We start from the raw sequence: 15,027 nt of genomic DNA, 5'->3' as shown, positions 1-15,027 counted from the left end.
TAGCTGTTTGCTAACACTCTTCTCGTGGAATCTGCAAATTGATATTTGGGAGCGCATTGATTGCTACAGTGAAAAAGGAAATGTCTTCATATAAAAACTGAAATGAAACGTTCTGAGAATCTTCTATGTGGCCTGTGCATTCACCTCACAGAGTTCCAACTTTCTGTTCATGTACCTGTTTGCTAACACTCTTCTTGTGGAATCTGCAAAGTGATGTTTGGGAGCCCATTGACGGCTACAGTGAAAAAGGAAATATCTTCAGATAAAAACTGAAAAGAAGCGTTCTGAGAAACTGCATTGTGACGTGTGAATGCAACTCACAGAGTTACACTTTTCTGTTCATTGATCAGTTTGCTAACACAGTTTTCTTCAAAACTGCAGTGGGATATTTCTTTGCCCAATGAAGCTTATGGGGACAAAGGAAATATCTTCAGATAAATACTGAAAGGAAGCGTTCTGAGAAACTTCTATGTGACGTGCACATTCATCTCACAGAGTTCCAAATTTCTGTTCATGTAGCTGTTTGCTAACACTCTTCTCGTGTAATCTGCTAAGTGATATTTCAGAGCGCATTGATTGCTACAGTGAAAAAGGAAATATCTTCAGATCAATACTGAAAGGAAGCGATCTGAGAAACTTCTATCTGATCTATGCATTTATCTCACAGGGTTCCACATTTCTGTTCATGTATCTGTTTGCTAACACTCTTCTCGTGGAATATGCAAAGTGATAATTGGGAGAGCACTGTGGACTACTGTGAAAAAGGAAATATCTTCAGATAAATACTGAAAGGAAGCGTTCTGAGAAATTTCTATGTGATCTATGCCTTCATCTCACAGAGTTGCACCTTTCTGTTTATGTGGCTGTTTGCTAACTCTCTTGTAGTGGAATCTGCTGAGTGATAGTTGCTAGCCCATTGACGGCTACAGTGAAAAAGGAAATATGTTCAGATAAAAACTGAAAAGAAGCGTTCTGAGAAACCGCAGTGTGACCTGCATTCATCTCACAGAGGTCCACCTTTCTGTTCATGTAGCTGTTTCCTAACTCTCTTCTCGTTGAATCTGCTAAGTGATGTTTTTGAGCGCATTAAGGGATACAGTGGAAAAGGAAATATCTTCAGATAAAAACTGAAAGGAAGCATTCTGAGAAACTTCTCTGTGACCTTTGCATTCATCTCACAGTTTCACCTTTCTGTTCATGTAGCTGTTTGCTAACACTCTTCTCGTGGAATCTGCAAAGTAATATTTGAGAGCGCATTGAGGGCCACAGTGTAAAAGGAAATGTCTTCAGAAAAAAATTGAAAAGAAGCGTTTTGAGAAACTTCATTTTGACGTGTGAATGCAACTCACAGAGTTCCACTTTTCTGTTCATAGATCAGTTTGCTAACACAATTTTCTTCAAAACTGCAGTGGGATATTTCTTTGCCCAATGAAGCTTATGGTGACAGAGGAAATATCTTCAGATAAAAAGTACAAAGAAGCTTTCTGAGAAACTGTTTTGTGATGTGTGAATTCCACTCACTGAGTTAAAGCTGTATTTCATGGAGCTGTTTGGTAGTCCAGTTTTTTTTGAATCTGAGAACCGATATTTCGGATTGCTTGGAGGAGTATATAGCCAAAGGAAATATCAACAGATAAAAACGAGATAGAAGACTTCTGAGAAATGTATTCCTGATCTCTGAGTTCATCTCACAGAGTTCCACCTTTGCGTTCATGTAGCTGTTGGCTAACACTCTTCTCGTGGAATCTGCTAAGTGATGTTTTTGAGCGCATTAAGGGATACAGTGAAAAAGGAAATATCTTCTGATAAAAACTGAAAGGAAGCGTTCTGAGAAACTTCTGTGTGACCTCTGCATTCTTCTCACAGAGTTCCATCTTTCTGTTCATGTAGCTGTTTGCTAACACTCGTCTCGTGGAATCTGCAAAGTGATATTTGGGAGCGCATTGAGGGCTACAGTGAAAAAGGAAATATCTTCAGATAAAAACTGAATGGAAGCGTTCTGAGAAACTTCTATGTGACTGTGAATTCACTTCACAGAGTTCCACATTTCTGTTCATGTAGCTGTTTGCTTATACTCTTCTCATGGAATGTGCTAAGTGATATTTCAGAGCGAATTGACGGCTACAGTGAAAAAGGAAATATCTTCAGGTAAAATCTGAAAAGAAGCGTTCTGAGAAACTGCATTGTGATGTGTGAATGCAACTCACACAGTTACATTTTTCTGTTCATTGATCAGTTTGCTAACACAGTTTTCTTGAAATCTGCTGTAGGATATTTCTTTGCCCAATGAAGCTGAGAGTGACAAAGAAAATATCTTCAGGTAAAAAGTAGAAAGAAGCTTTCTGAGGAACTGCTTTGTGATGTGTGAATTCAACTCACTGAGTTACAGCTGTATTTCATGGAGCTGTTTCCTAGTCCAGTTTTTGTTGAATCTGAGAACCGATATTTGGGATGGCTTGGAAGAGTATATAGCCAAAGGAAATATCCCCAGATAAAAACGAGAAAGATGATTTCTGAGAAATGCCTTTCTGATCTCTGAGTTCATCTCACAGAGTTCCACTTTTCTGTTCATGTACCTGTTTGCTAACACTCTTCTCGTGGAATCTGCAAAGTGATATTTGGCAGCGAATTGAGAGCTACAGTGAAAAAGGAAATATCTTCACATAAAAACTGAAAGGAGGCGTTCTGAGAAACTTTTATGTGACCTGTGCATTCATCTCACAGAGTTCAACCTTTCTGTTCAGGTAGCTGTTAGCTAATACTCTTCTCGTGTAATCTGCTAAGTGATATTTCGGAGCGCATTGACGGCTACAGTGAAAACGGAAATATCTTCAGATAAAATCTGAAAAAAAGCGTTCTGAGAAACTGCATTGTGACATGTGAATGCAGCTCACAGAGCTACACTTTTCTGTTCATTGATGTTTGCTGACATAGCTTTCTAGAAAACTGCAGTGGGATATTTCTTTGTCCAATGAAGCTGACGGTGACAAAGGAAATATCTTCAAATAAAAAGCAAAAAGAAGTTTTCTGAGAAACTGCTTTGTGTTGTGTGAATTCAACTCACTGAGTTACAGCTGTATTTCATGGAGCTGTTTGCTAGTCGAATTTTTGTGGAGTGAGACAACCGATATTTCAGATCGCTTGGAAGAGTATATAGCCAAAGGAAAAATCCCCAGATAAAAAAGAGAAAGAAGATTTCTGAGAAATGTCTTTCTGACCTCTGAGTTCATCTCACAGAGCTCCACCTTTCTGTTCATGTAGCTGTTTGCTAACACTCTTCTCGTGGAATCTGCAAAGTGATATTTGGGAGTACATTGAGGGCTACAGTGTAAAAGGAAATATCTTCAGATAAAAACTGAAAGGAAGCGTTCTGAGAAACTTCTATGTGACTGTACATTCATCCCTCAGAGTTCCACCTTTCTGTTCATGTAGCAGTTTGCTAACCTTCTTCTCGTGGAATCTGCAAAGTGATATTTGAGAGCACATTGAGGGCTACAGTGAAAAAGGAAATATCTTCAGATAAAAACTGAAAAGAAGCGTTCTGAGAAACTGCATTGTGACGTGTGAATGCAACTCAAAGAGTTATACTTTTCTGTTCACTGATCAGTTTGCTAACACAGTTTACTTCAAATCTCCAATGGGATATTTCTTTGCCCAATGAAGATTACCGTGACAAAGGAAACATCTTCAGTTAAAAAGTAGAAAGAAGCCTTCTGAGAAACTGCTTTGTGATGTGTGAATTCAGCTCACTGAGTTACATCTGTATTTTATGGAGCTGTTTGGTAGTCCTGTTTTTGTGGAATCTAAGATCTGATATTTCAGATCCTTTTGAAGAGTATACAGCCAAAGAAATATTCCCAGATAAAAAAGAAAAAGATGTTTTCTGAGAAATGTCTTTCTGATCTGTGAATTCATCTCACAGAGTTACACCTTTCTGTTCATGTAGCTGTTTCCTAACACTCCTCTCCTGGAATCTGCAAAGTGATATTTCGGAGCACATTGAGGGCTACAGTGAAAAAGGAAATATCTTCAGATAAAAACTGAAAAGAAGCGTTCTGAGAAACTTCATTGTGACGTGTTCACACAACTCACAGAGTTACACTTTTCTGTTTATTGATCAGTTTGCTAACACAGTTTTCTTCAAATCTGCAATGGGATATTTCTTTGCCCAAAGAAGCTTACGGTGAAAAAGGAAATATCTTCAGATAAAAACTAGAAAGAAGCTTTCTGAGAAACTGCTTTGTGATGTGTGAATTCAACTCACTGAGTTACATCTGTATTTTGTGGATCTGTTTGCTAGTCCTGTTTTTGCGGAGTCTAAGACCTGATATTTCAGCTCGCATTGAAGAGTATACAGACAAAGGAAATATCCCCAGATAAAGGGAGAAAGAAGTTTCCTGAGAAATGTCTTTCTGATCTCTGAATTCATCTCACAGAGATCCACCTTTCAGTTTATGTAGCTGTTTGCTAACACTCCTCTCGTGGAATCTGGAAAGTGATATTTGCGAGCACATTGAGGGCTACAGTGAAAAAGGAAATATCTTCAGATAAAAACTGAAAAGAAGCCTTCTGAGAAATTTCATTGTGACGTTTGAATGCACCTCACAGAGTTACACTTTTCTGTTCATTGATGAGTTTGCTAACACAGTTTTCTTCAAATCTGCAATGGGATATTTCTTTGCCCAATGAAGCTTCCCGTGACAAAGGAAACATGTTCAGATAAAAAGTAGAAAAAAGCCTTCTGAGAAACTGCTTTGTGATGTGTGAATTCCGCTCACTGAGTTACATCTGTATTTCGTGGAACTGTTTGGTTCTCCTGTTTCTGTGGAATCTAAGACGTGATATTTCAGCTCGCTTTGAAGAGTATACAGCCAAAGGAAATATCCACAGATAAAAACGAGAAAGATGTTTTCTGAGAAATGCATTTTGATCTCTGAATTCATCTCACAGAGATCCACCATTCTTTTCATGTAGCTGTTTGCTAACAAACTTCTCGTGGAATCTGCAAAGCGATATTTGGGAGCACATTGAGGGCTACAGTGAAAAAGGAAATATCTTCAGATAAAAAGTAGAAAGAAAACTGTGTTACCAAACTGAAGGGGATATTTCCTTTGGCTATATATTCCTCCAAGTGATCTGAAATACCGGTTTTCAGAGTCAACAAAAACTGGACTAGCAAACAGCTCCCTGAAATACAGCTGTAACTCAGTGATTTGAATTCACACATCACAAAGCAGTTTCTCAGAAAGCTTCTTTCTACTTTTTATCTGAAGATTGTCCTTTGTCACCATAAGCTTCATTGGGCAAAGAAATATGCCACTGCAGTTTTGAAGAAAACTGTGTTAGCAAACTGATCAATGAACAGAAAAGTGAACTCTGTGAGTTGCATTCACACATCACAATGCAGTTTCTCAGAACGCTTCTTTTCAGTTTTTATCTGAAGATATTTCCTTTTTCACTGTAGCTGTCAATGGGCTCCCAAATATCATTTAGCAGATACCACGAGCAGAGTGTTAGCAAACAGCTACATAAACAGTAAGATGGAACTCTGTGAGATGAATGCGTAGGTTACATAGAAGTTTCTCGGAACGCATCCTTTCAGTATGTATCTGAAGATATTTGCTTTTTCACTGTAGCCCTCAATGCGCTCCCAAATATCAATTTGCAGATGCCACGAGAAGAGTGTTAGCAAAGAGCTACATGAAAAGAAAGGTGGAACTCTGTGACATGAATTCAGAGATCAGAAAGACATTTCTCAGAAATCTTCTTTCTCGTTTTTACCTGGGGATATTTCCTTTGGCTGTATACTCCTCCAAGGGAACCGAAATATCGGTTCTCAGATACAACAAAAACTGGACTAGCAAACAGCTCCATGAAATACAGCTATAACTCAGTGAGTTGAATTCACACATCACAAAGCAGTTTCTCAGGAAGCTTCTTTCTACTTTTTATCTGAAGATATTTCCTTTGTAACCGTAATCTTCACTGGGCAAAGAAATATCCCACTGCAGATTTCAAGAAAAGTGTGTTAGCAAAATGATCAATGAACAGAAAAGTGTAACTCTGTGAGTTGCATTCACACGTCACAATGCAGTTTCTGAGAACACTTCTTTTCAGTTTTTTTTTTTTTAATATACTTTAAGTTCTAGGGTACATGTGCAAAACGTGTAGGTTTGTTACATATATATACTTGTGCCATGTTGCTGTCCTGCACCCATCAACTCGTCAGAACCCAATTACTCGTCATTTATACCAGGTATAACTCCCAATGCAATCCCTCCTCCCTCCCCCTCCCCATAATAGGCCCCAATGTGTGATGTCCCCCTTCCCGAGTCCAAGTCATCTCATTTTTCATTTCCCACCTATGAGTGAGAAAATGCGGTGTTTGGTTTTCTGTTCTTGTGATACTTTGCTAAGAATTATGGTTTCCAGCTGCATCCATGTCCCTACAAAGGACACAAACTCATTCTTTTTTATGGCTACATAGTATTCCATGGTGTATATGTGCCACATTTTCGTAATCCAGTCTGTCACTGATGGACATTTGGGTTGATTCCAAGTCTTTGCTATTGTGAATAGTGCCGCAATGAACATACATATGCATGTGTCTTTAGAGCAGCATGATTTATAATCCTTTGGGTATATCCCCAGTAATGGGATGGCTGGGTCATATGTTACATCTAGTTCTAGATCCTTGAGGAATTGCCATACTGTTTTCCATAATGGTTGAACTAGTTTACAATCCCACCAACAGTGTAAAAGTGTTCCTGTTTCTCCACATCCTCTCCAGCACCTGTTGTTTCCTAACTTTTTAATGATCGCCATTCTAACTGGTGTGAGATGGTATCTCTGTGGTTTTGATTTGCATTTCTCTGATGGCCAGTGATGATGAGCATTTTTTCATGTGTCTGTTGGCTGTATGAATGTCTTCTTTAGAGAAATGTCTGTTCATATCCTTTGCCCACTTTTTGATGGGGTTGTTTGTTTTTTTCTTGTAAATTTGTTTGAGTTCTTTGTAGGTTCTGGATATTAGCCCTTTGTCAGATGAGTAGATTGCAAAAATTTTCTCCCATTCTGTAGGTTGCCTGTTCACTCTGATGGTAGTTTCTTTTGCTGTGCAGAAGCTCTTTAGTTTAATGAGATCCCATTTGTCAATTTTGGCTTTTGCTGCCGTTGCTTTTGGTGTTTTAGACATGAAGTCTTTGCCCATGCCTATGTCCTGAATGGTACTTCCTAGGTTTTCCTCTAGGATTTTTATGGTATTAGGTCTAACATTTAAGTCTCTAATCCATCTTGAATTAATTTTCGTATAAGGAGTAAGGAAAGGATCCAGTTTCAGCTTTCTACTTATGGCTAGCCAGTTTTCCCAGAACCATTTATTAAATAGGGAATCCTTTCCCCATTTCTTGTTTCTCTCAGGTTTGTCAAAGATCAGATGGCTGTAGATGTATGGTATTATTTCTGAGGACTCTGTTCTGTTCCATTGGTCTATATCTCTGTTTTGGTACCAGTACCATGCTGTTTTGGTTACTGTAGCCTTGTAGTATAGTTTGAAGTCAGGTAGCGTGATGCCTCCAGCTTTGTTCTTTTGACTTAGGATTGTCTTGGAGATGCGGGCTCTTTTGTGGTTCCATATGAACTTTAAAGCAGTTTTTTCCAACTCTGTGAAGAAAGTCATTGGTGTCTTGATGGGGATGGCATTGAATCTATAAATAATCTTGGGCAGTCTGGCCATTTACACGATATTGATTCTTCCTATCCATGAGCATGGTATGTTCTTCCATTTGTTTGTGTCCTCTTTTATTTCACTGAGCAGTGGTTTGTAGTTCTCCTTGAAGAGGTCCTTTACATCCCTTGTAAGTTGAATTCCTAGGTATTTTATTCTCTTTGAAGCAATTGTGAATGGAAGTTCATTCATGATTTGGCTCTCTGTTTGTCTGTTACTGGTGTATAAGAATGCTTGTGATTTTTGCACATTAATTTTGTATCCTGAGACTTTGCTGAAGTTTCTTATCAGCTGAAGGAGATTTTGGGCTGAGACAATGGGGTTTTCTAAATATACAATGATGTCATCTGCAAACAGGGACAATTTGACTTCTTCTTTTCCTAACTGAATACCCTTGATTTCTTTCTCTTGCCTAATTGCCCTAGCCAGAACTTCCAACACTATGTTGAATAGGAGTGGTGAGAGAGGGCTTCCCTGTCTTGTGCCAGTTTTCAAAGGGAATTTTTCCAGTTTTTGCCCATTCAGTATGATATTGGCTGTGGTTTGTCATAAATAGCTCTTATTATTTTGGGGTATGTTCCATCAAATACCGAATTTATTGAGCGTTTTTAGCATGAAGGGCTGTTGAATTTTGTCAAAAGCCTTTTCTGCATCTATTGAGATAATCATGCAGTTCTTGTCTTTGGTTCTGCTTATATGCCTGATTATGTTTATTGATTTGCGAATGTTGCACCAGCCTTGCATCCCAGGGATGAAGCCCACTTGATCATGGTGGATAAGCTTTTTGATGTGCTGCTGAATCCGGTTTGCCAGTATTTTATTGAGGATCTTTGCATCGATGTTCATCAGGGATATTGGTCTAAAATTCTCTTTTTTTTTTGTTGTGTCTCTACCAGGCTTTGGTATCAGGATGATGTTGGCCTCATAAAATGAGTTGGGGAGGATTCCCTCTTTTTCTATTGATTGGAATAGTTTCAGAAGGAATGGTACTAGCTCCTCCTTGTACCTCTGGTAGAATTCAGCTGTGAATCCATCTGGTCCTGGACTTTTTTTGGTTGGTAGGCTATTAATTATGGCCTCAATTTCAGAGCCTGCTATTGGTCTATTCATGGATTCAACTTCTTCCTGGTTTAGTCTTGGGAGAGTGTAAGTGTCCAGGAAATTATCCATTTCTTCTAGATTTTCTAGTTTATTTGCGTAGAGGTGTTTATAGTATTCTCTATAATACTATGGTAGTTTGTATTTCTGTGGGGTCGGTGGTGATATCCCCTTCATAATTTTTTATTGCGTCTATTTGACTCTTCTCTCTTTTCTTCTTTATTAGTCTTGCTAGCAGTCTGTCAATTTTGTTGATCTTTCAAAAAACCAACTCCTGGATTCATTGATTTTTTTGGAGGGTTTTTTGTGTCTCTATCTCCTTCAGTTCTGCTCTGATCTTAGTTATTTCTTGCCTTCTGCTAGCTTTTGAATGTGTTTGTTCTTGCTTCTCTAGTTCTTTTAATTGTGATGTTAGAGTGTCAATTTTAGATCTTTCCTACTTTCTCTTGTGGGCTTTTAGTGCTATAAATTTCCCTCTACACACTGCTTTAAATGTGTCCTAGAGATTCTGGTATGTTGTATCTTTGTTCTCATTGGTTTCAAAGAACATCTTTATTTCTGCCTTCATTTCGTTATGGACCCAGTAGTCATTCAGGAGCAGGTTGTTCAGTTTCCATGTAGTTGAGCGGTTTTGATTGAGTTTCTTAGTCCTGAGTTCTAGTTTGATTGCACTGTGGTCTGAGAGACAGTTTGTTATAATTTCTGTTCTTGTACATTTGCTGAGGAGTGCTTTACTTCCAATTATGTGGTCAATTTTGGAGTAAGTGTGATGTGGTGCTGAGAAGAATGTATATTCTGTTGATTTGGGGTGGAGAGTTCGATAGATGTCTATTAGGTCTGCTTGCTGCAGAGATGAGTTCAATTCCTGGATATCCTTGTTAACTTTCTGTCTCGTTGATCTGTCTAATGTTGACAGTGGGGTGTTGAAGTCTCCCATTATTATTGTATGGGAGTCTAAGTCTCTTTGTAAGTCTCTAAGGACTTGCTTTATGAATCTGGGTGCTCCTGTATTGGGTGCATATAGATTTAGGATAGTTAGCTCTTCCTGTTGAATTGATCCCTTTACCATTATGTAATGGCCTTCTTTGTCTCTTTTGATCTTTGATGGTTTAAAGTCTGTTTTATCAGAGACTAGGATTGCAACCCCTGCTTTTTTTTGTTCTCCATTTGCTTGGTAAATCTTCCTCCATCCCTTTATTTTGAGCCTATGTATGTCTCTGCATGTGAGATGGGTCTCCTGAATACAGCAGACTGATGGGTCTTGACTCTTTATCCAATTTTCCAGTCTGTGTCTTTTAATTGGAGCATTTAGTCCATTTACATGTAAGGTTAAGATTGTTATGTGTGAACTTGATCCTGCCATTATGATATTAACTGGTTATTTTGCTCGTTAGTTGATGCAGTTTCTTCCTAGCCTAAATGGCCTTTACATTTTGGCATGGTTTTGCAGTGGCTGGTACGGGTTGTTCCTTTCCATGTTTAGTGCTTCCTTCAGGGTCTCTTGTAAGGCAGGCCTAGTGGTGACAAAATCTCTAAGCATTTGCTTATCTGTAAAGGATTTTATTTCTCCTTCACTTATGAAACTTAGTTTGGCTGGATATGAAATTCTGGGTTGAAAATTCTTTTCTTTAAGAATGTTGAATATTGGCCCCCACTCTCTTCTGGCTTGTAGAGTTTCTGCCAAGAGATCTGCTGTTAGTCTGATGGGCTTCCCTTTGTGGGTAACCCGACCTTTCTCTCTGGCTGCCCTTAAGATTTTTTCCTTCATTTCATCTTTGGTGAATCTGGCAATTATGTGTCTTGGAGTTGCTCTTCTTGAGGAGTATCTTTGTGCTGTTCTCTGTATTTCCTGGATTTGAATGTTGGCCTGCCCTACTAGGTTGGTGAAGTTCTCCTGGATGATATCCTGAAGAGTATTTTGCAACTTGGTTCCATTTTCCACCTCACTTTCAGGCACCGCATTCAGATGTAGATTTGGTCTTTTTACATAATCCCGTACTTCTTGCAAGCTTTGTTCATTTCTTTTTCTTCTCTTTTCTTTTGGTCTCTCTTCTCGCTTCTTTTCATTCATTTGATCCTCAATCGCAGATACTCTTTCCTCCAGTTGATTGAGTCGGTTACTGAAGCTTGTGCATTTGTCACGTGTTTCTCATGTCATGGTTTTCATCTCTTTCATTTCATTTATGACCTTCTCTGCATTAATTACTCTAGCCATCAATTCTTCCACTTTTTTATTTCAAGATTTTTAGTTTCTTTGCGCTGGGTACGTAATTCCTCCTTTAGCTCTGAGAAGTTTGATGGCCTGAAGCCTTCTTCTCTCATCTCATCAAAGTCATTCTCCGTCAAGCTTTGATATGTTGCTGGCGATGAGCTGCGCTCCTTTGCAGGGGGAGATGCGCTCTTATTTTCTGAAATTCCAGCTTTTCTGCTCTGCTTTTTCCCCATCTTTGTGGTTTTATCTGCCTCTGGTCTTTGATGATGATGGTGACGTACTGTTGGGGTTTTGGTGTAGGTGTCCTTCCTGTTTGATAGTTTTCCTTCTAACAGTCAGGACCCTCAGCTGCAGGTCTGTTGGAGATTGCCTGAGGTCCACTCCTGACCCTGTTTGCCTGGGTGTCATTAGCAGAGTCTGCAGAAGATAGAATATTGCCGAACTGCGAGTGTACCTGTCTGATTCTTGCTTTGGAGGCTTCCTCTCAGGAGTGTACTCCACCCTGTGAGGTGTGGGGTGTCAGACTGCCCCTAGTGGGGGATGTCTGCAAGTTAGGCTGCTCAGGGGTCAGGGACCCACTTGAGCAGGGAGTCTGTCCCTTCTCAGATCTCAACCTCCGTGTTGGGAGATCCACTGCTCTCTTCAAAGCTGTCAGACAGAGTCGTTTGCGTCTGCAGAGGTTTCTGCTGCTTTTGTGGTTGTTTACTGTGCCCTGTCCCCAGAGGTGGAGTCTACAGAGACAGGCAGGTTTCCTTGAGATGCTGTGAGCTCCACCTAGTTCGAGCTTCCCAGCGGCTTTGTTTACCTACTTAAGCCTCATCAATGGCGGGTGCCCCTGCCCCAGCCTCGCTGCTGCCTTGTGGTTAGATCGCAGACTGCTGTGCTAGCAATGAGGGAGGTTCTGTGGGTGTGGGACCCTCCCGGCCAGGTGTGGAATATAATCTCCAGGTGTGCCTGTTTGCTTAAAGCGCAGTATTGGGGTGGGAGTTACCCGATTTTCCAGGTGTTGTGTATCTCCGTTCCCCTGGCTAGGAAAAGGGATTCCCTTTCCCCTTGTGCTTCCCAGGTGAGGCGATGCCTTGCCCTGCTTCAGCTCTTGCTGGTCGGGCTGCAGCAGTGGACCAGCACCGATTGTCCACCACTCCCTAGTGAAATGAACCCAGTACCTCAGTTGAAAATGCAGAAATCACCGGTCTTCTGTGTCGCTTGCCCTGGGAGTTGGAGACGGAGCTGTTCCTATTTGGCAATCTTGCTCCGCCCCCTTCTTTTCAGTTTTTATCTGAAGATATTTCCTTATTCACTGTAACCGTCAAAGCGCTCCCAAACATCAATTAGCAGATTCCATGAGAAGAATTTTACCAAACAGCTACATGAACAGAAAGGTGGAACTCTGTGAGATGAATGCACAGGTCACATTGAAATTTCTCAGAACGCTTCTTTTCAGTTTTTATCTGAAGATATTTCTTTTTTCACTCTAGCCCTCAATGTGCTCCCAAATATCACTTTGCCGATTCCACGAGAATAGTGTTAGCAAACAGCTACATGAATAGAAAGGTGGAACTCAGTGAGAAGAATTCAGAGATCAGAAAGACATTTCTCAGAAAACATCTTTCTCTTTTTTATCTTGGGATATTTCCTTTGGCTGTATACTCTTCAAAGCTATCCGAAATATCAGGACTTAGATTCCACAGAAACAGGACTACCCAACAGGTCCACGAAATACAGATGTAATTCAGTGAGTTGAATTCACACATCACCAAGCAGTTTCTCAGAAAGCTTCTTTCTAGTTTTTATCTGAAGATGTTTCCTTTGTCACCGTAAGCTTCACTGGGCAAAGAAATATCCCACTGCAGATTTGAAGAAAACTGTGTTAGCAAACTGATCAAAGAACAGAAAAGTGTAACTCTGTGAATTGAATTCACACGTCACAATGAAGTTTCTCAGAACGCTTCTTTTCAATTTTTATCTGAAGATACTTCCTTTTTCATTGTAGCCCTCAATGTGCTCCCAAATATCATTTTGCGGATTGCACAAGAAGAGTGTTAGCAAACAGCTACATGAACAGAAACCTGGATCTCTGTGAGATGAATTCAGAGATCAAAAAGACATTTCCCAGAAAACTTCTTTCTCATTTTTATATGTGGATATTTCCTTTGGCTGTATACTGTTCAAAGCGATCTGAAATATCAGGTCTTAGATTCCACAGACAGTACTACCAAACACGTCCATGAAATACTGATGTAATTCCGTGAGTTGAATTCACACATCACCAAGCAGTTTCTCAGAAAGCTTCTTTCTAGTTTTTATCTGAAGATGTTTCCTTTGTCACAGTAAGCTTCATTGGGCAAAGAAATATCCCATTGCAGATTTGAAGAAAACTGTGTTAGCAAACTGATCAAAGAAGAGAAAAGTGTAACTCTATGAATTGCATTCACACGTCACAATGAAGTTTCTCAGAACGCTTCTTTTCAGTTTTTATCTGAAGATATTTCTTTTTTCACTGTAGCCCTCAATGTGCTCCCACATATCACTTTGCAGATTCCACTAGAAGAGTGTTAACAGCTACATGAACAGAAAGGTGGATCTCTGTGAGATGAATTCACAGATCAGAAAGACATTTCTCAGGAAACTTCTTTCTCGTTTTAATCTCGGGATTTTTTTTTGACTGTATACTGTTCAAAGTGAGCTGAAATATCTGGTCTTAGATTCCACAAAAACAGGACTTCCAAACAGCTCCACGAAATACAGATGTAATACAGTGAGCTGAATTCACACATCACCAAGCAGTTTCTCAGAAATCTACTTTCTAGTTTTTATCTGAAGATGTTTCCTTTGTCACCGTAAGCTTCATTGGGCAAAGAAATATCCCATTGCAGATTTGAAGAAAACTGTGTTAGCAAACTGGTCAAAGAACAGAAAAGTGTAACTCTGTAAGTTGCATTCACACGTCACAATGCAGTTTCTCAGAACGCTTCTTTTCAGTTTTTTCCTGAAGATATTTCCTTTTTCACTGTAGCCCTCAATGTGCTCCCAAACATCACTTTGCAGATTCCACGAGAAGAGTGTTAGCTAACAGCTACATAAACAGAAAGGTGGATCTCTGTGAGATAAATTCAGAGATCAGAAAGACATTTCTCAGAAAACTTCTTTCTCATTTTTATCTCGGGATATTTCCTTTGGCTCTATACTCTTCAAAGCGATCCGAAATATCAGGTGTTAGAGTCCACAATAACAGGACTAGCAAACAGCTCCACCAAATGCAGATGTAACTCAGTGAGTTGAATTCACACATCACAAAGCAGTTTCTTAGAAAGCTTCTTTCTACTTTTTATCTGAAGATGTTTTCTTTGTCACAGTAAGCTTCATTGGGCAAAGAAATATCCCACTGCAGATTTGAAGAAAACTGTGTTAGCAAACTAAACAAAGAACAGAAAAGTGTAACTCTGTGAGTTGCATTCACACGTCACAAGGCAGTTTCTCTGAATGCTTCTTTTCAGTTTTTATCTGAATATATTTCCTTTTTCACTGTAGCCCTCATTGTGCTCCCAAATGTCACTTTGCAGATTCCACAAGAAGAGTGTTAGCAAACAGCTACATGAACAGAAAGGTGGATCTGTGAGATGAATTCAAAGATCAGAAAGACATTTCTCAGAAAAATTCTTTCTCGTTTTTATCTGGGGATATTTCCTTGGCTCTATACTGTTCAAAGCGATCCGAAATATCAGGTCTTAGATTCCACAAAAACAGGACTAGCAAACAATTCCACGAAATGCAGATGTAACTCAGTGAGCTGAATTCACACATCACTAAGCAGTTTCTCAGAAAGCTTCTTTCTACTTTTTATCTCAACATGTTTCCTATGTCACAGTATTCATCATTGGACAAAGAAATATCCCACTGCAGATTTCAAGAAAACTGTGTTGGCAAACTGATAAAAGAACAGAAAAGTGTAACTCTGTGAGTTGCATTCACACGTCACAATGCAGTTTCT

This window comes from Macaca nemestrina, chromosome 7, assembly GCF_043159975.1.
Source record: "Macaca nemestrina isolate mMacNem1 chromosome 7, mMacNem.hap1, whole genome shotgun sequence".
Lineage (NCBI taxonomy): Eukaryota > Metazoa > Chordata > Mammalia > Primates > Cercopithecidae > Macaca > Macaca nemestrina.
The sequence above is the reverse complement of the archived record's forward strand: the minus strand, read 5'-3'. Positions refer to the sequence as shown.